We start from the raw sequence: 23,803 nt of genomic DNA on the forward strand, positions 1-23,803 counted from the left end.
GCTGTGTATTTATTCCACTTGCATCACAGGCAGGATAGGGTGAGCTCTGCACTCCTAGAAGGTTTTCTACCATCGGGTTTCTTTTCTCAGCTTAAATCAACAGCAACAGCATCCTCAAAAATCCCCACTCCCCACTAAAGTGCCAAAACACCAGGAATAAGATCCATTTTGGAGCTCAGCCCCTGCTCCTTCTAGGCAGCTTAAATAACTGGCACAGCCATGACTGCAGTTCAGGAGCCTCCGTGGTATCGAGCTCAGATGCAGGAAGGTTACATGAAACCACTGTCCTTTACTGTTGCCTTCTCAGCCAGAAACCCTCTAGACAGACTGTTTTAATGCAGAATTCCAGGTTACACAGTGCATGTTTGCAGTCCTGGAGACCGACAGGGTATTTTCATTAGGTCTCTCTCTTGTTCACATAACAGCCAGTCTGAGAAGCTGTCTGGATCTCACTCTTATTATTTTAACTCTGAATGAAAACAAAGCAATCCAAGGGGAAACCCACAAATAAACTATTGCTACCAAATGCCAGCCACAGGCATGTTAGTCCAGCTAGAAAACGCAGAGGTTTATTCTGCTCCCCCTCACTTACCAGTAGGTTATGTCTAAGATTGAGTCAAAATAAGCATCTAGCAAGTTTCCTAGCCCAGTGCCGCAGGAAAGGACCCTGTGCTGGGTCTCAGGGTACTTGCTTCAGGATTCAACTCAATACTCTGCCATTGACAATCAGAGTAACCTTGGGAACATCATTTCATCCCTCAGTGCCCCTTTCCCCCCCCTTTTCTCTCTAAAGGGAAGAAATACCCCCTGCACCATGGCACCATGTGTTTGCCCCACACTAAGGAGCTCCCTGACACAACCAGAATACAAGTTATAATGATGATGTGTCAATACTGCAAATATAAGTCAATGAGGTTCAAGCAGATAAACTTGAGAAAGAGTTTAACCCGCTGTTACAACGTGAATTTTAACAGCCTGATTCTACAGTAAAGGTCTTGTTCTGCTGCCAAGACAGCAATACAGCACGGATCCAAAGTTTCCTTTTATGGAGTACCTACAGGGTTGATATTTTCTTCTTCCTTCTTATCTTAATACACATTTCCTTTCCAATGGGAGGCTAAGGGGCATAACAGAACATAAACCCACTGGGAGCCCACCATGTGCTGATGCCCAGGTGTGCCTGGGCTTAGACAGCTCTATGCAAATCTGTACCATTAAGGGCCCTACTGAAATTCCCCCGGGTCAGCAGTAATACTTTATATGTATTCAAGAGCACCACGGAGCTCAGAGAAAATAAACATGCTGAAAAAGCCTTCAGCTGGACAAAGGGAGGTGAGGATTCAGCGGGACTATTTATTTTACACTGAAAGCAGCAGAGCTTCCATCAGTGCTTATTTGTGGACATAGCAAAATGCCAATTGCAAGAAGCTGCATCTGAGCTTTAGAGGGACAGACGGACACACAGAGCCTCTATTTTTAGTTTAAAAAAACCCTAAACTTATATTTGCCTAGCAGCAGAAGGAAAATGCCAGAAGAAATTACATTTTTCCTACGGAATTGTTGAAAAGTAGTTTTCTGCTTGGTCCTCCCCCTCTTCCAGATCCAAAGAGTCCCTCAATTAACTCCTCAAGGGAAAAGGCAGCAAAACTGCCCTTCAGCTCCTACCAACTGGTGAGGACAGGTTTGAATGGCCTGTTCTGATTTCTTCTTTTTTTTTTTTTGGGGGGGGGGAGGGAGTATTTCCCCCACCCTACCAGGAATTCCTCCTCCTTGGCTGTTGCAGGCTGAACATGGGCAGAGAGACCTTCATCTGGGCCTCCAAATTTCTCCCCCTTGCTCTCTGCAAAGTACCATGGTATCTTTGGTCACTGTAGAAAATGAAGAAGATTTCATCCTGCTGGAGCTTCTCTAGCTGTGAGTTTTTTAAGTAAGGGATGATGGAGGAAGAAATACCCTTGATCAACAGGGTGCCTCTACTTTTAAAAAAAGGCTCAGTAGTAGCTCCCAGCTGCTATTTTAGAACCACACTCAAAGATTAGGAGGGGTTTTTTTTTCCTCTTCTTCCTTTAGGTTCTTCCTTGCTGTTTGATTTAAATCCTCCTGACGTTCCACCTATTGTGAGTCCTGTCCTCGGCTGAATAAACTCCTGCCTGCCTTTTGCTCTGACTGCTTCCAGGAAAGGACACCCTGCGCGGCGTTCCCGGGCTTGGAGTCGGGGCAGGGGGGGGACGTGTGTGATTTTTCCTTGATATGTTTAGACGCAAACCCACAGCTTGTACCCACCTCAAATCCAACACTACAGCTGTGTCACAGACATCCTTCCTGAAGCCGTGCTGTCAGCTTGCATTTGCAGGAAGGGTCCAACCCCCCCGGAAAGCACCCGGTGCTGCGAGTGAAACGTCTCCCGAGCGCCGACACTCTGTGGCGATGGCAGCAGCATCCTCCACACAGCAGCATCCTCCACACAGCAGCATCCTCCACACGAGGGAAGCGGAGCAGAAAAGCTGCTCCTGAGCATCACGTCTGACACAGCCGCAGCTGCACCGTGCGCGTCCGGGCCGGGTGATTTCATACGCTGTAGTTTGAGTTGACATACACTTTCCTCTTGACTGTCTCAGAGGGCTCCAACACGCGATCCCGACGCCAGGGAGGCCTGAGCGGCTCCATACATGCCGATGGCTCTCACGCCACAAGAGGAGGGGTAGGGAAGCGGGGGGGGGAAATAAATCGTAGTTCTTCAACCTCGTTGTTTTCCAGCTTGATAATAAGCTGCCTTTTCCATAAGATTATCCTCGACTGGCACCACGTGAAGGGGTTGTGGAAGTGAGCTACGTGCGTCTCTCCAAAGAGGACAAAACAGCCGGCGCTCGTGGCAGGGATGGGCTCTGGTGACCCCACCACCATCCCTGCTTGTCCTGACAGCAGTCAGCCTTCACCAACAAGCTGTCTCCTTTTCAGCTGCACCCCAGCTAGGTCCCGATGGCACAGGAAAATAAAGATTTGGGACACAAAGATTCATTTTGCCATCAGATACTGTGGTCCAGGAGCGTCCATGCGGACGGGCTCAGCTGGCTCCGTGCAGAGATCAGCTCTCGCCAGCACTGCAGAGATCTCATTTCAAACCTGTCATGGGAAATTGTATCCCATGCCTGGACTTCTTTAGAGGCAAAAATAAATAAGTAAACGTGCCCCACATCCCATTGTCCTTCACCGCTGCGCATCCTGTGGATTACGAGCTGTGACTGGCATGAAAAACTACATTTAAATACAATATGTATTTATGAGCACACTTGTAAGTGCAAGTGTGTGCACACAGTGCAGATCCAAAGGTTAGAGAGGGATCAAGACCTCTCCTCCTGCGAGGTAAGAGGGCTACACACACACACACAATATCCAGGCTCCCTCCAGACTCCCTCTCCATGTCTCCTCCTCTCACCCCCGAATCAGTCACTCAGTTAAAACGCACATAAGCAGAGCTGGGGATTGCAAGAAATGGTTAATATTCACAATGTGCTTGTCAGAGGCAGAGCACTAGATGAGCACCAGGTACTGGGAATATTACCTTTTGTAATCATTGCTTTATTAACATACGACAATCTTATTAAATCTAATCTAAGTGCTTATTTGGCAGGTTCAATAGAAAAGCCTTAATTGAGCTCATTTTAAATGTAGCAACAACTGCTTACTCTGCTCTCTAAGAAGGTGTGAGCTTTCCTGGCGACACCTGTGTGCAGCTGACAGCTTGTTAGTGAAGAAGGATGGCTTTTAAGGGTGGATTTTTGCTGGCTTGGGGTTTTACCAGGGTTTGGTTTATTTGGGGATACAGGAAGGGTCGGTAACATCAGTCACCCAAGGAGGCTTCCTCACCACCCAGGTGGGTCCACCCACACACTGGAGATGATGCCTCACTACTGAGAGGTCAAAATAGGACAGGAAGCACCACATGTGTAGTGAGCAGCCCAGTTCTCTGCTTAATTAAAGCTTCCTAATCTGCTGGCAGGGAATCTGCCAGGAGGTTTGACAGCTTTGGCTGTACCTCTTTCATCAGCCACAGCTGCAGCAGTAAATGAGTGGCTCTGTTGAGCCCAGGGAGCTGTCCGGGGTCCCGACAGGAATGAATGCCTCGCTTGTCCCCTCCAAAGGCACCACAGCTTCACCTGGTGCTCGAGGGGCTCCTTCCGACCAGCCGGCGCCTTGGAGAAAGGGCCTATTTTAACAGTCCTGGGAGTGACCTAAATACCCAGATCTGAGCCATCCTTGAAGGATGGCACCGGAGAGGAAGGCAAGGATTTAACTATCTGGACTCAAAGCCAAATCTTGACAGCTGGAAGCCCTCCCTGCCCGAATTCACCATACAGGAGGTTTGGCTGTAGCGAGGAGACAGAGACTTCCAAGTCCTGCCCGTCACTTTGGGTACCGGAAAGGCTCCATCCCCCCAGGACCAGCTGGTCCATAGGGGCTGGAGCAGCACGTGGCCCTCGTCCCATGGCCAACACATGGGGTGGTGTGTGGGGGGTGTCACTGTGCTAAAAAAGTAAAAGCTTGTGTGCTCACCTTGATGTGTGTGCCGTGCAGGCTGGCGGCTCCCTCGCAGCTGCTGATCTTCTCTCCACAGGTCCACCTCTGATTCAGCAGCTCACCCCGAAACTCATTTTCTGGGGAGGGAAAGAGGAACACAGGGTCAGGACCCAGAGTCAGCCTGGCACCTCATCAGCAGCATCAGCCAGAGGTGAAAATGCAATATTTATTCCCTGCCATACAAATCTTCAGGGTCTTCAGGCCCTGAGCAGGAGCCCAGGATGCCACACCAAGGCCAAGACCTCCAGCCATGAAGAATTTGCATCCTCAGCCTACCCCAAACCTTGCAACACTGCTCAGCTCGGTTGGAAAACACACTATTAACAGTGAGTAATCACTGGGGAGCTGGACACCTCATGGTGCCCATGGCAGCTGGCAGAGGGCTTCTCCCTTTACACTCTCTTCTCTTTCCAGAGGTGAAGCTAATTTTTAATATTTCACAAAAGTCTGCACATCTAGAACAGTGAGTTGGTATCACTGACTGCAAAGGGGGGGTCCCCATATAGGTTTCCATGGCCACTTTCTGGCATCAGCATCCTGGGAGTGGGTCATTTCTCACCCTGAAGTTTATTTTTGGGGTGATCTCAAAGACAGGAGAAGTAGGGAGAAGGTTCAGACCAGCTCAAGGAAACCTGTGGGAGCTGTGTTGCCAGCAATAGATAACTTGTTGTTTAGGGCACCAGGCAAGCAACTTTGGAACTGCTCTGTCACAAAACAGCTTTTAGGAGAACATGCAGAAAATCACCAGGGAATTGACTCCTCCTTGCCTGTGTCTGTTCTCCCTCTAGAACAGACTACAAAACAACCAGTAATTCCCACAGTGCTCTTGCAGGAACAAGTACATGGAAAGACTGGGATAATTTGATCCTGTGATGATGTACATCCAAGATAGTGCCTAAGATAGGTGACTGTGAAAGTCATCTTTATGTGTTTGTCCTTAAACAGCTGTTCTGAAGCCAGGAGTGCAGCGAGGGGAACTTTTCTAGGTTTCATGGGAGATTCACAACTCTGTTTGAAACGCTGTGTTCTAGCCTAGACCCAAGAAAAGGCACAGGGCTTGGAGGCAAAATCCAAGAGTTGCTGAAACATTATTCTGCTTTGGAGAAGCTCCGAGGAAAGGGAGCAGGGAAGCACAGATGGCCAGGCAGATGATTAAAACCAAGCAAAATGGGGAAAAAAAAAGCTAGAAAGGGAGAGAAGAAAGGAGAACAGAGGGGAAAAAATATCAAATAAGAAGAAATAAAGATGTTTCAATAACACATTCATAGGCCATTACAGCCTGCCTGCTCATCTGAAGCATTTCACTGATCATCCTTCTCCTAAACATGTTTTAAAGCAGGAGCAACCTCTATGGGATGGAGCAGAGAGTGGGTTAAACTGTAGAAACAATGGATCCAGAATGCCAAATCAAAGCTCTACTTGGGTTTAAGATTTTTGAAAGGTTGAGAGGTCATGAGATACAACCCCGAGGAGGAAAAATTAGCAACAAAAATGCAGATTCATCCTTTTTGAGCCTGTTTTCTCATGTGTGCCTAAGTCATAGGCTAAGGGTGAATTCTGGAAGCTGCCATGGATAAATCTGGCTCAAAGTGTCAGCTTGTCCTCGCCACAGGCCCCATCCCAACCTCCCAGATTTTCATCCCTTTAAGCAAGAAGGGAAGGCACTGAGTGTTGGGACGAGGAGCCTCGGCTAGGCTGAAGGTGTGTTGGCCACAGCAGCTCAGAGCCTTCCTGCCTGCTCCAGTCCCTCTGCCCAGCCCACTTTGGGTGGCCAAAGCAGCTCCATCAACACTGGAATCAGATTTCCTGTACTTTGTGCTGCTTAAATGTGTCTGGTCTCCGGAGAGGATCAGCTTGCACTGCTGGCTCTGCCTTTTCCACCTCCCTCCAGATCCCGGGTTCAGCAGAAACAAAGCTCACTGGTTATGTGAAGGACATGTGTGTTAACCCCTACCTGTGCCACCCAAGGGAAAGTGTGAGATATTGCCTGAAATATGAGTTTTAGCCCATTGAAAGCAGATCCTGGAGTTAATGGTTGATTCTGGGGTCCCCTTCTGGCACTGAACTGGGACAGCTGAAGCACACAGCTGGGAGCACTTGCATCCACTCCCCCTTGAAAAATAATCTAGATGCTCAGCTGGTCTGATGGATCACTGCCTGGTGTTCACATCCCAAAGGAAACCGCCAGCTTTCCCCCACCAATTCCCTCCTCAGGACCCTCCACACAGTCAGGACTGGAGCACACACTGGGGCCTCCAGTGGACAGGCTGCTTTTCCCCAGGAACATTTAGGACAATCCACAACCATCCTCTTCCTAATGATGTTCTTTCCCAAACCTGTCAGCTGTGAATCAAAATATTGCAAGCTGTGTACAATCCTGGCACAGAAGAACAGGTTCTGTGAAACACTTGGGTCACTCTCATCAACACCAAACAAGGTGATGTGGAAACTTGGGAGGGAGACCACAGCAATTCTGAGTGTTAATCAGACGTGTGTGCTTTACTTTCCACTTACAGAGAAAGAAGAAAGCACAGATTTCCCGGAAAAAAATGAAACCCTCTAAAGAATGGCAGAAAATTCCCCCAAAAATAAACACAGCAAACCTCATAGGAAGCTTTGGAGGGAGAGTGAATAGAAAACGAGGCAGGATGCTGCAGGAGGGAGCTACCTGGGTGGCAGCCAGCTCCCACACATGTCCTTACAGCACCAGGGGAGCCACATTTGCAGCAACACTCTGTCTCCAAATCTCAGCAGAGATTGCACCTGACGTAGCAAAGCACTGGGGTGAGAGGAAACTTCCACAGAGAAAAGGTGGGGGGTGAAGGCCTCCTTTTCTCATAAGATGCACCACTGCATATTTAAACTGAAAGACTAGAAGAAAAACATATCAATCTTCATTTGCTCCCCCAAGTGTGACAAAAGCAAAAGGAAGGGAGAAAGATTTTTCTTCATCTTTACTCAGGAACACTTTTTATGAGAAAGGTGAATCCTGTGTTAACAAGGCAGCAATGTGCTGAGAACAAGCTGGGTCCTTCAGTGTCCTGCCACACAACGTGGGCTCACTTCTCAGAGCAGATATAGCAGCAGTGCCAGGGCTCAGAGGGAGCATTTTGGTCCCCTTCTTTAGTGTGAATTAAAATAAATTAAAAAAAAAAATCAAAACCAAATTCTACAACTTCTCTAGGCTGGAGAAACCACCCCTGGACCTCTACACTCCTCTGCACTGCTGGATGCCCAACATCCCTGCATCTTACAGAAAAGAGGGAGAGCAACATTTTACACAGGCGAACAGTGATAGGACAAGGGGAAACAGTTTTAAACTAAAAGAGGAGAGATTTAGATCTGCTGTTAGGAAGAAGCGTTTTACTCCAAAGATGGTAAGGCACTGGCATAGGTTACCCAGAAAAGCTGTGGTTGCCCTATCCCTGGAAATGTTCAAGGCCAGGTTGGACAGGGCTTGGAGCAACCTGGTCTAGTGGAAGGTGTCCCTGCCTATGACAAGGGGGTGAAACAAGATGATCTTTAAGGTCCCTTTAACCCAGACCATTCTATGACTCTGATTTTGCAGGGCACTGCCCACACACACACAGCTCTGTGGCCACTGGTCACTGCCTGGAGAACACCAAGAGCTGAATTTGCTTTCCTGCATGGCCCCAACCGAGGGTGCAGTGAGGGCTTTTCCCCTGGCAGGCAGCATGAATCAACTTTGATTTAAGGCTTCAGTCTCAGATCCAAACTGCAGCACCGAACCCCCTTGCACAGCCTCCAGGACTCAGCACAGCTAATTGCCCCATGTTCCTGCCCAACCCTTACCAAGAAAACACCCCTCTGAGCCGGTACCCCACACAGCTCAACCTTCTCACATGCACAGCAGCTCAGCATCAGGGTGCTTTTTTCAAGAGAAATTAATGAAAACCTCCGTAGGGATCAAAATACACTGAAAAAATAGAACCTAGCTTCTGTAGCAATTCTCCTCCATTCTTCTCTGATGCCAGGGGTGTTGGTTTAACCCCCTCTCGGGGCACAGAAAGCCTGTCTGTTCGAGGCAATTATCGCTGTGTACCGTGGCATGGTGATGTTCAGTGCTGCAAATTCAGCTTCCCAAACACGCATTTAATTTAAGATCTAATACTGGATGTTAATTGTATAGTGCACAGTAAACGACTGATCATTAAAACATATTAATTGAGGTTTAACAGCTGTGTAATAGATATTACATCTCATACTTATCAGCAAATATGATTTAATAATCAGTTTAGATGGGGTGTATGGATGGGAGATGTAGCATGGGTGGATAGATTGTGGTTGTTCTTTGTTCGTTTGCTGACCCCTAAAGATACTTTTCCTTATGGTTGGAGGGGAGCTGAGCAATCACCAGGCAAATCATAGAATCATAGAATGGTTTGGTTTGGAAGAGACCTTAAAGACCATCTTGTTCCAACCCCCTGCTATGGGCAGGGACACCTTCCACTAGACCAGGCTGCTCCAAGCCCAGTCCAACCTGACCTTGGACAGTTCCAGGGATGGGGATGTTGAGCTTCAATGTTCTCACCTGGGCAAGTTCCAAAGGGTTTATAATCTCCATAAGAGGAGAAATGAAGGAGTCATGAGTAGTTTCTCCTGCAAAGCTGGAGCTGAACTGCAGGGACCTTTACCCTTGACTGTGTTTGCACGACTCAAAATTTGCTCATGAGCTCACTGCTCCTCATCCCCACCGTGGCCCCACTCACTGAAGCACAGTGCAGGAGGTTGCCTTGCTGCACTGCATGGCTGTTCAGAGACCCAACAACTCATTGTAGCAATGAGCTGAATTTGTGATTCCACCGTTCCAACAAAAACATAGTACTGGCTTAACCCACCATGCTACCAAACCACATGCTGTGACATCAAAGGTTATGAAATCTGTGATGTGCACTCTGACCTTTTATTTTTCCCCTTACCCAAAGGAAAGGAAGGGCTTGATTTCAATAGGATCAAGCCTTCCTAGTGCTTTCACTGCCAAACAGACCCCTGCAGCACAGCGTGCATTGCTGACACACTCAGCAGCCGGCTCAGCACCAGCACAGCCCCGAGGTGTTCAGTGCCAACAGCCAAGAACAGCCCTGCTCAGCTCTGCAGGTCCTGGGGCACAGGAGGAGGAGAGCACCAGAGTTTCCATCTCACTATGCAAAGGGGGAGAGGACAGGTCACTGCTAGCACAGTGCTGCTGCTTCTCCATCTCCAGCCACAAGAACCTGCCACTCTCCTTCCAGCAATTCCTGCAGCACAGGGAGCATCCCCTGCCTCAGCTCCCTCCTCCGACACTGCCTGAAACACAAGTGACTCACATTCTACTTCCCAACCCCATGCCACCTCAGCCCTTGGCTCATCCTGCTTCTGATGCTATCAGCTGCCAACTTTGCCCAAGTGGCTGTGTCAGCCCCTGTGGTCACCTTAGCCACGCCAGCTCATGCTTTGCCCTGTCATACCTGGCACTTTTGGATGCTTTTGAACTCTTTGTCAGGTCCTTTATGGGAAAGGGGGATCATCCCTTCCCCCTTGCACTAGGACGACACTGAGCAACTGGTTTCATCACAAGATTATTCAAATATCCCAAATACAAGGACATGATGCAATGGGAAGGGAAGAAGCAGGGCAACCTGCTCCTTGGAGAGGGAGCAAAGCCCTCAGTGGTGGGGTTCAGTAGCAGGATCAAGATCCACCAGGAGCAAGGTTCAAACATCACCTTACCACAGAAGACAACATCCCCAGGCCCTGGTGATGGCTGTGCTGCCATCCTTCACCTGGGGCCCTTTGTCCATCCCTGCCCAGCACCTCTACACACCAAGGTGAGCCCTAGGAAAGGACCAACATTTCATCCTGTTTCTCTGCATCAGCCAGCACCACAAGAGCTGGAGCCCTGTGCACCCACAATGCAGGGAAGCAAATGAGGCTGCAGTCTCTCCTCATTAAGAGCAATATTCATGCTCCAGTGTTCATGGCCAGTTAATAAGACTTTTTATTAGAGTATTTTTTCTTTTTCTACTAAGTGGCAGCAGCACAGTACACAGCACTACAGAGGGTATAAAAGGTGTTTTTCACCTTCCATCCTTGTACCACTTGTGTACTGTTCAAGAGAGGAACAAAAGCTGCGTGCCCAGAGCAGCGCTGCTGTCTGCACAGGGTTCTTAAGTATTGATCAAAAAGATTAAAGAGTGAACACTGTTCAACATCCCATTTTCCCCCAGCTCCGTGGGGGAGCTGTCAAAGCACAAAGCTGCTCTAAGTGTGGCAAGCAAGGCCACCAACAAGAGGTGAAACAAAGCACTGAGGTTCTCCACCAGAGAATCTCCAAGGCCCAGGGCAGCAAAAGGTCCTGGAAAAGCTCTCAGGCAATGCAGATCCCTCTCTAAGGCAAGAGCAAGACCTGAGCCATGGACTTCTCTGCCTCCTGCCTTTCTCCTGCCAGACACTAAGTGTTCCTACTGCAACTGGAGGAACTTCACTGACACAGCTGATTAATTCCTCTCCAAATATACCTGAGTCTGAAGGAAAAGAAAAATAATAATATTAAAGAAGAAAATAAAATATCAAGCAAACCCTGGCTTATCACTTGTAAATGATGAGTGCCAGCATCCTCCCCTTCTGCCAGGCTTATTCACAGCATGGACCACTCCTGCCCCTGGCTTCATCTCCAGCATCCATCCTTTTATGCACTCAGAGGGAGCTCTGCCCAGCCACACTCATGTGCTGTGCCCAGCACATGTGCAAACAAGCATGTAAAGTGTCAGGTTTGCAGGAAAGCATCTCCCAGAAACATGATGTTGCTTCTTTCTTCTTGCACATTTCCCTCATTTTTTTGTTCTAATTTGGCTTTCCTGGTAGTTTCTCTATTCCACAAAAGCCAAATGCAAACCGCGTCCCTTAATCTCCAAAACAGCAGCTCACTGCTGAGAAAATAATATAGATGTAACTTCCAGCATCACACACTTTCTTTTCCATTTATATGCAAATGACGACCTTTCACCCAAGCTGTCTCAAAGAAGTATTTCCTTAAAAATGCAAATAGCATGTTGCAGGCAGTTACTCTGGCTGAGTCTTTCTTATATTATTATTATTATTTCTTTTAACCTTACCAGCACTGTAAAACACAACAGCTAAACTGCACCCCGGCAATAATTACTTTTCATACCAAATTGAAAGCAACCGTGGAGCCGACGTGTCGAAACACCAGCAGGAGAGTTCAGCGCAGATAAATTCTTAGAGATGGTTTTAGATAAGCTTGTCTTGGGCCACTGGGAAGGAAGCAGCTCCAAGACACGCTGCTGCTGAAGGAAAAGACCTGACGGCTCAGGGTGAGGTTACAAGAGCATCTCCGGTCTTGTAAAACCCTTCCCACGGGGCTGCTGATGTGCGGGAGCCCTCAGGAAGGGCCAAACCACCTGTGCAAGTCGGGCTGAGCACAGCAGGCACGAGGAGAACATCCACTGGCAGTGCCAGTGTTGGACAGGGGTGTCCTTCCCCACCCACGGTGGTCTGGGAAGACCTTTAGGGCCGTGTGTGCACTTTGTACCTGTGCTGTGCAAAGGGGCTGCAGGGAAACATCAGGACTCCTGGGCCTGAAGGTGAACAGTGACAAGAGTGGTTGAAGAAGAGGCCAGTGAGGAAGCAGCCACAATGAGATAAATGCACTCAGAGGAACAAACTCAGAAGATTTCAGCTCCAAGACTCCTCTAGTTCACCTCTATTTCTCCCACCTGGTGAGAGAAGGGTAAACCTCCAGGGAGAGCAGCATAGTGCTGATTCCATCTCCACCATGGCAGCAGCCACAACACCAGCACTATGTGCATCTCCCCACCTGTGGGGATGGGGACAGGGTTGTCCCCCCTGACTGGTAGTATGACCCCACCCTAACAAGTTGAAGGGTGAAAGGAGGCATCAGCAACTGCTGAAACCAAAGCCTTCCCTTCCTCACAGCTGCTCTAGGCCCGCACAGGGAGGTACTCCAAGCAGAGATGGATGTCAAAACAGACTGACTTGGATGCATTGATCTGGCTCAAGTATTTGACACGCTGCATCCAAACTGCTCTATCATTAGTTTGGAAATCAAGAGGGAAGAGGAAGAGAGAGCCCAAGCACTGTGCTTTCAGAGGAGGGTACAAGGCTGCATGCTGGGGGAAAGCCAAACGTAAAGAGCAAAGGTAATAAATCAGGTTCTTCACATACAGAAATAGCAAGGAAGAAAAGCCAGTTAAAGACAACCTTCCTGGGACAGGACAGCACAGGGCTCAGCTCAATACCTGCTTCTGAAAATTTCCACAGCATGTAGTGAGAGTAGAAGAAACCTCTACCATTTTAGTCATCCATAGATTTAGCTGTCAATGACTTGAGTTTCCTTCTGGGCTCCAAACCTCTGGAGCTGCCCCAGTGTTGACTGTCATAGGCAAAGTGAATTTGAATCTGTGGTGGGACCTTACCCTCAGCCTCACAGATTCTAGACAAAAACAAAACTGCAAAAAAACCCACAATAGCTAAAACAAAAATCCCACATTATTTCTGCTCAACATTGGCCCAAGTTGGGCACACAGAGGGGTTTGAGGGACACAAATCGTCTTGTCCCCAGCACAGGACTGGGGCCCATCAGCAGTGTTTGCTCAAGCAGGTGGATTTCTGGCAGGGATTTCTACCACATGTGACACCAGGTCAGGCAGAGGAGGGAGAAGCTGCCTGGAAGAACCAGGCAAGGGGCTGGCAGTGCCTCTGATGCAAAGTTAGATGACTAAATGGGCTACTTCCCAGCTGCCAGCTTGTCTTTATGATATTAAGCCTTTCCTCTCTGCTGCCATATAAGAAGTGAAAAGTTGACACGTAAGCGTGTGTCATATGGAGTCAGAGAGACAGAAGCAATAAGGCATAAAAGGAGGTGAGATCATCGTGCAGCAACAACTCCCCTGGGGTACGAGGCAGCTTTGCTCAGCGCCCGCTGGCTCCCAGCTCCCACCAGCAGCCCCTCCCATGGCGTGGGCCCAGCACACTCAAAACAGAGCCCATTCCCTCTCTGAGCCCCCCAGACCAGGGGGACACACACAGGGTGCCCCACTCCCCACTATGAAATAAGGCAATTAACAGCTTTTGAAGGGTCAACTTATTAAACAGGAGTCTCTGCCAGCCAGAGTGTCCCAGCCCCCCAGGATTATTGCTGCTGAATAGGGTGGTTGCTGTGCACTGCTTGCCTGAAGAGGAGAATCATCAAATATGTTAAGTTTATAGCCCTGCTGGCACTGCTCCGAGCACTCCTGCAGGCTCCCTGTAATTGAAATTAAATAGAGACGAGTGATACCTTTCTGTCCTTCCCACAGCCTTCGCTTGCTTGGGAATACGACTCAGGGAGAACAAGGAGGAGGGATGAGGCAGCAGCTGGACACCCATGGGCATTGCTCTCAGAGCAGCTTTCATCCCCACTTCCAGCCACTTGCACAGGCTGAGCCTGCTGTGCTGCACTGGTTTTGCCCCAGAACTGAGCCAGGAGCAGAGAAAACCCACAGTCCCCAGCAGTGCAGTCATGCCTGAGCCCCACAGCCAAGGATCAGCTCATATCCCGTGAGTCACAAGTTTCTCTCCCCTCCAAATCATTTTCTCCCAATCCTCCCCTTTCCAGCAGGGAGTCCTTGCTCTCTCCTCAGCAGTGCTCCCTGCTCAGTGGGTGAGCACAGCAGGAGCAGCCAACCTGCCAGAGCCACCTGCCTCCCCAGCAGCCAGGAAGCTGCTCCATGATGGGAGGGAGCCGAAAGTTTCTAGGGAATGTGAGAGAGAAGCTGACAACTCCGTGCTCTGTTGAGACACTGCAGGCGGAGTTAACTGTTTCAAATGTCATTTTTTTTTTAGAGCAACAACATTGCTCCCAGGCACTGTTTTGGTTTTTTTTTTTACTTTTTTTTTGTTTTGTTTTGTTTTTAATAAAAACAAAAATGGAGCAGCTCTCTCCAGAAGGCTATTTAATCCTCTCCTGTCACTTGTGTTCTTGGAGAGCGCATTTCTCTGGGCAAAAGCAGCGAGTTACTCGCTGACTAATTACATCAAAATATTGAGGGCAACAAACAAACCTTTAACTCCACTTGCCAGAAGCTCGCTAGATGCAAAGCTTCAGAATTATGGAAGAGAAGCGTATGCAAAAGCAGGAGAAGCTGGGACCTCAGATGTGCTCATGGTAACATCAAATTTCAGAGGGATGAATTAACTGTGCCCCTCTGCAGAGCTCCTCTCAAATTGGGCTAACTTTGGTCAAGATAGCTTTACCTGGAATCCCACCCACGCAACAGTTTTGACTTCTTACAAATCAAGATTTCATTTTCCTTTAACAGGGAAGGGAATTCATTTATTTTCCTCTCATTCCCACACACGCACTTGGATTTTGGGTACAGCAAGGACCAAACACATGTGCACCAGGAAGGCTCATTTTAGGTTACAAGCCCCATTAGAAGGCAGTTTTTGGCTTAAATCAGGCAATTTCTTTCAAAGCCCATCTGACACCTTCACTTATCCCAGCAGCACAGTGGAGCAACCTCTACTTGGGACACAGTGTCACAGATCCAACCCCTCCCTGCCCCAAAACTTTCACCAGACATTCAGTCAGTAGGATTTCAGCTTTGAAATCCTTCCCATCACCCTGCATTGGCCATACAGCCAAAATGGGAAAAACCAGTGATGAAAGAGGAAAGCCTAATTCTGCATTTAGGCTTCTGATGGGCTTCTAAGAGGGTTTGGATGCTCAAGAGCTGAAACAGGTGACTTAAATGCAAGCTTTGGCCCCAGACTCGTGACTGCCAGACAGCCATCACATTCCAACCCCCACAGCTGCCTCTCCCAGGCTGGACAGCACCTGGAGCAGGGAAAGGCTCCAGTTCTGAAAATGTGGGTTAACCAAAGGCAGCTGCTGGGGAGGCTTCTCTGCACTGTGTGGGTATTTGTGCACTCACATAATGAGGCGCTTCCCACAAACCTTAACCAGCCACACTCAAGGAGCCCAGTGACAAGTGCAAGTTATTCAACATCAAATTGTTGGTTTCGAGGGATTGCTTAAAAAAGAAAAAAGAAAAAGAAAACTCAAAAGTGCTTAGAGTGTCATCTATAGATTTTTCCAGCAATACCCCGGTTTTTAAATACTGTGTGCATGAAAGCTCTCCCAGAGCCATCTCTTGTACCTTCTAATAATATTCACCAGGGGATCCTCCTAATGTGGGGTTTGAATCCATCGCTGCTGAATACACCTGACTCTTGACCTGCAGGGAGGGTTCAGGTAAAAGTGCCCGTGAGCTGCTGCTCAGAGAGACGATTACAGTCCTCAACATCGATCAGAGAGGTTCTGATTGCACCCACAAGGAGCAAGAGGCTTCCCCAAAACTGGCAGAGAGCTGACTTGCAGATACTGTCCTAGGGAGAGCCACGCACCTGCCAAAGAGTTTCAAGCAAAGGAACGAAGAAACCCGACTCTCTGCTGCAGTTTATATTTAATTAGAGGAAAGGCAGCTTACGCAGCAGTTTCGGAAACATATTGTCTTACAGCATATTGGATATTTGTATCTTAACAGCTCGACATCGATTTCTTTTATGTAAAGGAAGAGGGGGGAAGAGCACCGCGTGCCCTAAGTTGTGTAAGCTCCAAAGAGACGCCTGTACCGCTTGGACTAATGTTTAGAGTAATCAAAGGCGTGAGCTCATGTATTATGGATGGGAACGAGAGTTTTCAGTCTTCTGCAAAACGGAATCTCCAGCGTTTGGTATTTTGTTAGCAGCCTGGCACCATATGGCTCTCCCCTGCTGATATTCTTTCACACCAGAACTTTATGTTCAGATGCTTTAGTTAATATTTTACCCAGCAAGCATAAACAAGATGCAAAGATTGCAGTCGACAGCAACCTCCTCTTAAACCATATACCCACGTTAATAGTGAAGGCTTCTTTCAGCAAGTACTTTACTGAACACATGCCTGGCTTCATTTTTTCCTTAGGGGTCCAAGCTGGGCCATTTACTTTAACTGCCTTCCCATCAAACAAAACGCAAGCAGCAAAACCAAGAAGGATGTTTTCACTCCCTCCTTACACTGTTTCCTGGCTGGTTCAAGGCAGCCCTGGATGAGTGCAGGTGACACACACATGCCAGTTGTATTTGTCTACAAAGTTGTATTTGTCTCTGCTTCTGTATCATTTCAGCCTAAATTTTATCTTGGAAAGGCAGTGTTTTTCTCATTCTCCCCTCCTGAAGCAGGGATGGAGCCCCAGGCAAAGCTCCCAGCCTTCAGGGAAGCCTCACCCAGGCACCAACACCCTAAACTGACCAAGACCAACATGCATCCAACTCTGTGACCAAGATTTGTGCTTCCCCCCACCAAGTTAGACCCAGAATCACTTGCAGCTTTGAGATCTGGCTCTAAATGTTACACTTAAATTCCCCACACACGCCCCCACCCTGCAATATTCTTATTAGCCTTTAATATTCTTAAAACAAATAGGACCTAACAGATGTCTTTTCAGCCTGCACTCTTATTAATGAGAATATTGTAAGAATGGAAATCAGGTCACAAATGTTTAATACTTTGTTTAAAAAGTCTTCAGCTTCTTTAAAGAGTTCCACTAATCCCAACATGACAGATGTACAAGGCAGTTTTGCTTGGGGCAGATTAAAATTCTCGCTCTGATTTGCTCTTTCATTTGGTCTGATTAAAATAACATTGCGATTTTTTTTTTAACGTGCTGACTTCAAAATAAAAAAGGAAAGAATAAAAAGTGACCAGTAAAGGCCAGTATGATCACAATAAAAGCAAAATTATTGTTGTTAAGATAAAAAAAAAAAAAAAAAGCAAGAGAATAGGATTGGGGGAACAGCCAGCTCATACCCAGGTTAGCATTAAAGCTCTGTGTTAAAGATGAAAGGGGAACCTTTCTAAACTATGTTCTTCCATTTGAAAGTGTTTATTAATCTATTCTCTCTGAAGCAAAAAGTTCAATGAAAGACAAAGATCAAAAGTATTCTAATTTAGGTGAAAATTATTTTTTTCCTCTTTTTCTTTTCCCCCCCCAAAACCAAACCAAACTGAAAAGTAGAGCATTGCAGAGCATGGCACTTCAGTATTCTTCCCTGAGACTGAGATTTGCTGGAAATAGCCCAGCTGATAGGACAAGGTGATCTTGGTCACCCTTTCCTCAAACAAACTATGCTGGGAATTCCCCATTTCTCTTTCTTGACTTCCTTTCACACCAGGCCACCCTTCCCTGGGCCAGCTTTCCCAGCTACCTTCCTTTTCTTGTTGTTCCAAAACACATCAGGCATCCGAGTCACATATGAATGTGTGCGTGGCAGTTGGCACACCAGGATGCTCTGATGGGAGAAGCAGAGGAGCAGCGTGCTGGGATAAAGCCCCAGCCACGCTCCCAGCCCATATCCTCTCCCCACATTCACCTGTAAACAAGCCAGAGCCATGCCTGCCTTTTCCCTCTTGAGTCTGCCCAAAAACAGCCACGATTCCCAGTGCTGGGTCCATCCAGGGCACTGCTGGACCAGTTTCCTGCCTCATCAAAGGCTCCTGTAGCATGGAGGGAGGCATGGCTTTAAAAAGCAGCCAGTGCTGTTCAAAATACAGCCCCTCAGAGGGCAAACTCCTGCTTAAAGAGACCGAGACTACACACCGAGATCCCAGTCTGGACCTCTCCAGCCCAGAAACCTTCTCTGCCTCCCCATCCCCTCCTGCAAGCCCACAGCAAAGCCTCACAGAAGCATTGTCAGGATCAATTACCTCAACAGTAGAAAATCACTAGTTTTGTGTTCTATATTTAGCCATTTTTCCTTACAACTCCAGCTTGTGCCTTCTATAAAAGAGTCCACAGAAAACCCACAATGTTAAAAGTTTCTGAGGATCTGCTCCATTCTGGTGATTTTTAACATTTACAGTCTTTAAACATACGTGCTCAACACATGCTCGTGCCCCTGAGATGTCCTCACCTCAGTGCCCACCTCCAGCTATTCCCAAGGCAGAAACAACCTCCCTCCCACACCAGATACTGTGAGAAAGCAGCTTGGGGAAGTCAAGAAATGCCCTCCTGGGCTGCTGCTCCCGTGCAGAGGACGTCCACGGAACCTGAATGGGAAGGAGATGCTTGGAAACTGCTCTTCACCTTCCATGTCTCAGCCCTGTCCCAAAGGGCCAAACCACGACACAGGCTGCTCCCAGCAAAGCAGATCCTGAACTCTCCAACACTGCACTTTCAGGAATTCCCTTGGACAGATTAACCTGCCAAGAGGGGGAACTTGCTTCCTCCAAATATACACCCAAAAAGCCCTTTTTCTCCTTGGTGAAAATATTCATGGGGAGCAGGAAATGACAGATTTCTCTCTCCCCTCTGAATGGAGCAGAAGAGATGTCCCAGCCCTGCTCTTACCATTACTCATGACCTGGTTCCCAGATCCCAAAGAAGAAATCTCATGTGAACTCATTTCATTCCTGGAGCAAGGTGCTTTGAGGCATTTCTCCACCCCAGAAACTTTTCACAGCCTGCGCTTATCACCTCACCTCTCTGTTCACACCAGGATTCTCCTCTCTAAGGATTGGCCTGTGGATCAAACTTCTACTTTGCAAAGGTAAACAACCTCAGAATTGATACAGAATATTTTACAATGGGAAGTTTCACACAATCCAGCCTTAAGGATGTCAGACACCAGTGGACCCTGCACCACATACCAAGGAGAACAGCATGTGTACATAGATGGTGGAGTTATTCTTTGTAAAAACCAGTAAAATCCAGGATAAAGACTGAAAAGGTGGGAAGAAAAGGTGGAAAGAATGAGGTTTCCTGACAGCAACTTCTGCCCTGTCAAAACTCCCGAAATACCTGGGAACTGAGAGGCTGTTAATGGTAGTTAATGCCAGACTGCTAATCCCTTTCACACAGCTGCTAGCTCCCAAAAAGCCAAATAAACCTGGAGTCTGAGGCCACCTTGGTCTCCCCTCTGAGTGTCAGCATGCACAGCCAGGGAGCAAACAGCATCTGCACAACAAATAACCCAAAGAGGGGGGTTGTTGGGGGAAGAAGAGGAACACACAGCAGTGTATTCTCAGCTCTGGAAGTTTTTGCAGCGTGGATCCTCCATGCTCAGCTCCCGCGTATGAGAAAGAGGAACAGCTACAAAGCGACAGCTACAAAGGAGACTGCCTTTTCATTAAGGGAAGAGCTCTAGCAACTAAGCCACACAGTTTACAGCTGTAAAAATAAGCCCTTCCATTTACAGATTCACACACACACACACACAAAGCAAAAGGGAGAGCGGGTCCTGTCCCCCACTTTGCCATTAAACTCTCACGTCTGAATTCCAGCGGTAAGGCGATGCTTCCCCGCCCCTCCCTCCCCTTCCCACGCTTCATTTCATGTTTTCTGGGAAGCCCAGCCCAGCCGCGGCTCCAGACTTTACTGTAAACCTGCCGCTTCCCCTTCCTTGCTCTGCTCTCTGGGGGCAGAGGGTCCCCCCAAACTTTAGAGAGGGGATGGCATCATCCCTTACAAAATAAGCCCCACACGAGGTTGTGAAAGGAGAGCTTTACCCCCTGCTGGAGCTAGAGACCATTTTGCATTGCACAGACTGATTTCTGAGGTTCAGGAGTATAACCTCTCCTGCTCTCCTCAAGCCCTGATGCCAAACCATGGGGGGATTTCAGGGAGGGAGAAGAGTTCATATTCCTGAGCTCTAAAGCTGTGTCATTCAGCCTGTTCCGGGTGTATTGCTGACTTAGGGTGCACTGCTCCCCCCAAAGCCCAAGAAGAGCAGCGTGTCCCATCCAGAACCCAAGTTTGGAGGCAGCACCCCAAAGCCGAGCCTTCCGGGGGGGCGGGCGGGGGAAGTTTAGCACCGTCTGCTAAAATGGCAGCTGCTCTGACGCCGAGCTACGTCTTGCGAAGTCAGCCCTGCCCTCATCATCATCATCATCATCATCATCTGACTGCCAGGATCCGCGGCCGCCCCGCTCCTGCTCCCGGGGCTCTGCGGGACGGGGCAGGGGACACGCAGAGCGGGGGCTTCGCCTGCCCCTGCCCACCCTCAGCCCCCCAGTTTGCGGCTCCCGGTTGTTGGGGACAGTCCCGGCCCCGCTGGGTGAATCCCCACCTGGAAGGCACCTGGGCTCGCTGTGCTCCCCCCCCTTCCCTCCCACCCCAACCCGGGGACATGCTCGGGTACAGCCCAGCTCTCTAAAACAAGAGCGGGGGAATGTGGGGGAGCAGCCCTCCAGCCTCCGGGCTGCTCTCCCCCTGCTCCCTGTCCCCCCAGCCCTGGGGACAAGGATGATTCCCGGGGCAAAGGGACCGGGCACCGAATAGCTCGGACCGAGAGGGAGTGGAGGTGGGGAGAGAAAGGGGAACGTTTTGGCTCTGCAGGGAGGGAGTTCTCACCCGCTTCCAGCCCAGGAATTGCCCGAAGTAGAGGAGGCATCTCATCCCAAAGCCACCCTTGGTAGTGACCTTAAGCACCGTCCCGCAGCGGTGGCTCCTCCAGCCGGGCCAAGCCCCGGGGGTCCCCACGGCAGGTGCTCCCAGGAGGACGTGGCGGGAGGAGTTTCTGACTTTCCTACAGCGGCCCCGCTGCTCCCTCTCCCCACGGGAGTTGCCGCGGGCCGGCGGTGACCCTGTGGGGGAAGGGGATGCGGATTCACGGTCCCTTCCCCCGGGACTGAGCAGGAGACAAGCGGGACTGCCTGCCCAGACCCCTCCTGGACGGGACCCCCGGAAAGTCGCCACCCTCGACCGCGGCCGCCCATCCCCGGCGGGGTCGGTACTCCCTCTGTAACAGCACCCCGGGACAGAACCGGACCTGCTGTTCCAGGGGTACAAGGACCCCAATTCCACCGGGACACAGGGGACAACTCTGATCTGCTTTCTAGGAAGGGAAAAAAACGAACTTTCAGGAGTTTTCCTACTCCTTGTGCGACGGGGATCCCACAGAACAACATCACTTGGGAAGGAAAAAAGAAAAAGAAAAGGGAAAAAAAAGGAGAAAGCTAAAAAGGAAAACCAAGTTCTCCTTGTTCTTCCCGAGGCAGGAGAAGAAGGGGAGGGGAGGGAAGACGGCAGGCAGGTTTGAAGGAGCCGAAGGGGACAAGTTATGCCCGGGTTTCCCGGCCGTAGCAGCCGGCGCTGGTTTGTGCCTTGCAACACGCGCCTGCTCCAATCTGCGCCGCTCGGGAACAATAAACAGGATCATACAAAGAAGTGGAAAGGCGGCATCTTTGCTTCTGGTTTCTATGACAGCATCAGAGGGAGACAAACCAACTATAAACTCTAATTCCTAGATTCCTCCTCCCCCCCACCCCCCCGCCCGCCCCAAACTCCCTTTTGTCTGCCATTAATTAAAGTGGCCATATGGAAAAGGCTGATAATAACAGCAGATGAGCCAACGAGAGAGAGAGGGAAAGAAAGAAAAAAAAATAACTAAAAGTAGCGGCAGGGCGATGGCGAGGGTTTAGCCGGGGCTTTTTGCACTAGTTTTCAGCGGCTCTTCGGAGCGAGGGGGCTCAACAATAGCAAGAGAAGAGCGGCTGTCCCCCGCACCACTGCCCGGCCCGCTCGGGGGAGGGGGGTGAGAGGGCAGCCTGCCCCCTCCCCTGCCCGGCTCCGGGGAGGTTGGCATGCCCCAAGCCTCCTGCTCCGAGAGGGCTGATCCCCACGACCTGCTCTTTCACGTGGGAGAACCTCGGAGGGTGCCGAGACCCCCTTTTGGGGCCCCCTCCTCGAGGAGTGTTGATCCTACCCGCCGGCAAACTGCGCCCCAAACTCAGCCTAACTCGCCGGGGTCGATCGCAAGCACATCCTCAGGCACCAGCCCCCTGCCCCTCGCTCTCTCCCCAAATTACCCACGCAACAACAACGGCAACAAACTTTGCTAAAATTGATAAAGAGATTAGCCAAGCAAAGCCTCTTCCGAGCAAGCTAAAAATAAGAACACGCAGATTTCTGTCGTGGTCAACGTATAGAGAGAAATCCGCAAACATGGCACACTTCCCTTGTGCCTCGCTGCTATAAATAGAGAACTCTAAAGTAGGCAATATTTGGAAAGAAGAGGGGGGGGAGCGGAAAAGAAAAAAAAAAAATAGGAGAAAAAAATAAAAGTCTGGCAGTGTCAGGAGCGAGCAGCCGCCGGCGAGGGGAGCGGGAGGCCGCCAGCCCTCCGCACCCGCCTCCCCGGGCGAGGGGTCCGCGGGGCTCCCCAGCGCCCCGGGAGTGCGGAGCTGCGGACTTGGGCTGGAGTTTTTGCAGGAAGGGGGCTGGGGGTGTGGGGGGAGCCCGGGGAGGGACGCGCGGAGCCCCGGTCCCGCGCCCGGCCGTCAGCACCTCCGAGAGCTCCGCGGCCGCGGGGCCGCCGCCGCCGGCGCAAACTCCTCCCGGCGCCCGGGAGCGTCTTCTGCTAACACCTCCCTCCTGATAAACATCCACCGATCTCGCGGTTCACAAACCCGGCAAGCATCCTCTTCCAGAAATATTCAGAAAGTTTCCCGGCTGAATGCGACGTTGTGCTTTTTTTTTTTTTTCTTTCAGTAAATCTCCTCCTTTCTCATCTTATTCAACCTCTTTTCAGTCAGAAGCATAACATGTCCACTAGCGTCTCGCATCCGGCGAGAGAGCGAGCGAGCAAAGATGGACCTAGGAGCATGATGATCATCATAAAAATCCCTCCGGTTCTCCAGTGCAATTTTCAAAACAACAACCCAGCCTTCGTGCTGTAAAGGCGAAACGCCTGCGTCTGTTTACATCAACTGTGAGCTCTGAAAGCCTTTCCCCTCTGTCTCAATCCAAGGGAGGGGAGGGGAGGGAAAAAAAAAAAAAAAGAACAAGAGGAAAAAAAAAAGAAAAGAAAAAAGCCAGCATTATCTGCCTTTGTCAGCGAAAGAACATAATATTGACTTACCTTTCCCCACAGCTATTGTCTGCCCCTTTACAAAATGACATCACGGAAACCAATCATGAAATTTGCATGGGGGAGGTTGTGGGGGGAGAGTTCTTGGAGGGCAGCCCACTTCCCTACACCAGTAACACGCGTGTAAGACGGGTTGTTGGTTTCAATTAAATATCTGATACTCCTTAGTGTGTGAACTCTTAAGCCTGCTAAAGGCAATGTCTCATTTACTTAATGACCGCTCTCATTAATGGAAATGGCACAGAGGGGGCTTGCTGCGCCTTCCCTTTGTAAATACACTACCCATGAACCCTTG

At 49.4% G+C, this 23,803-nt stretch overlaps 1 protein-coding gene across 3 annotated transcripts in view; it reads right to left on the reverse strand.

Annotated features, from left to right (window-relative positions):
• The window catches only part of MYT1 (myelin transcription factor 1), a 59,780-nt gene extending 36,243 nt beyond the window's left edge, over positions 1-23,537 (reverse strand). For 2 of the 3 annotated variants that reach the window (XM_051803387.1, XM_051803386.1), the window contains exons 1-2: positions 22,926-23,068; positions 4,555-4,655 (exon numbers count right to left, since the gene is read on the reverse strand). The gene's annotated coding sequence lies outside the window, so the exon portion shown is untranslated. Of the gene's footprint in view, positions 1-4,554; positions 4,656-22,925; positions 23,069-23,499 lie in introns of those variants that run through there. The other variant, XM_051803388.1, reaches the window with a different exon arrangement.
• Between the last annotated feature and the right edge of the window lie 266 nt (positions 23,538-23,803).

Source organism: Manacus candei, unplaced genomic scaffold, assembly GCF_025592945.1.
Source record: "Manacus candei isolate 608988 ecotype Guabito, Panama unplaced genomic scaffold, ASM2559294v1 h1tg000057l, whole genome shotgun sequence".
In the NCBI taxonomy this organism is placed as follows: Eukaryota; Metazoa; Chordata; class Aves; order Passeriformes; family Pipridae; genus Manacus; species Manacus candei.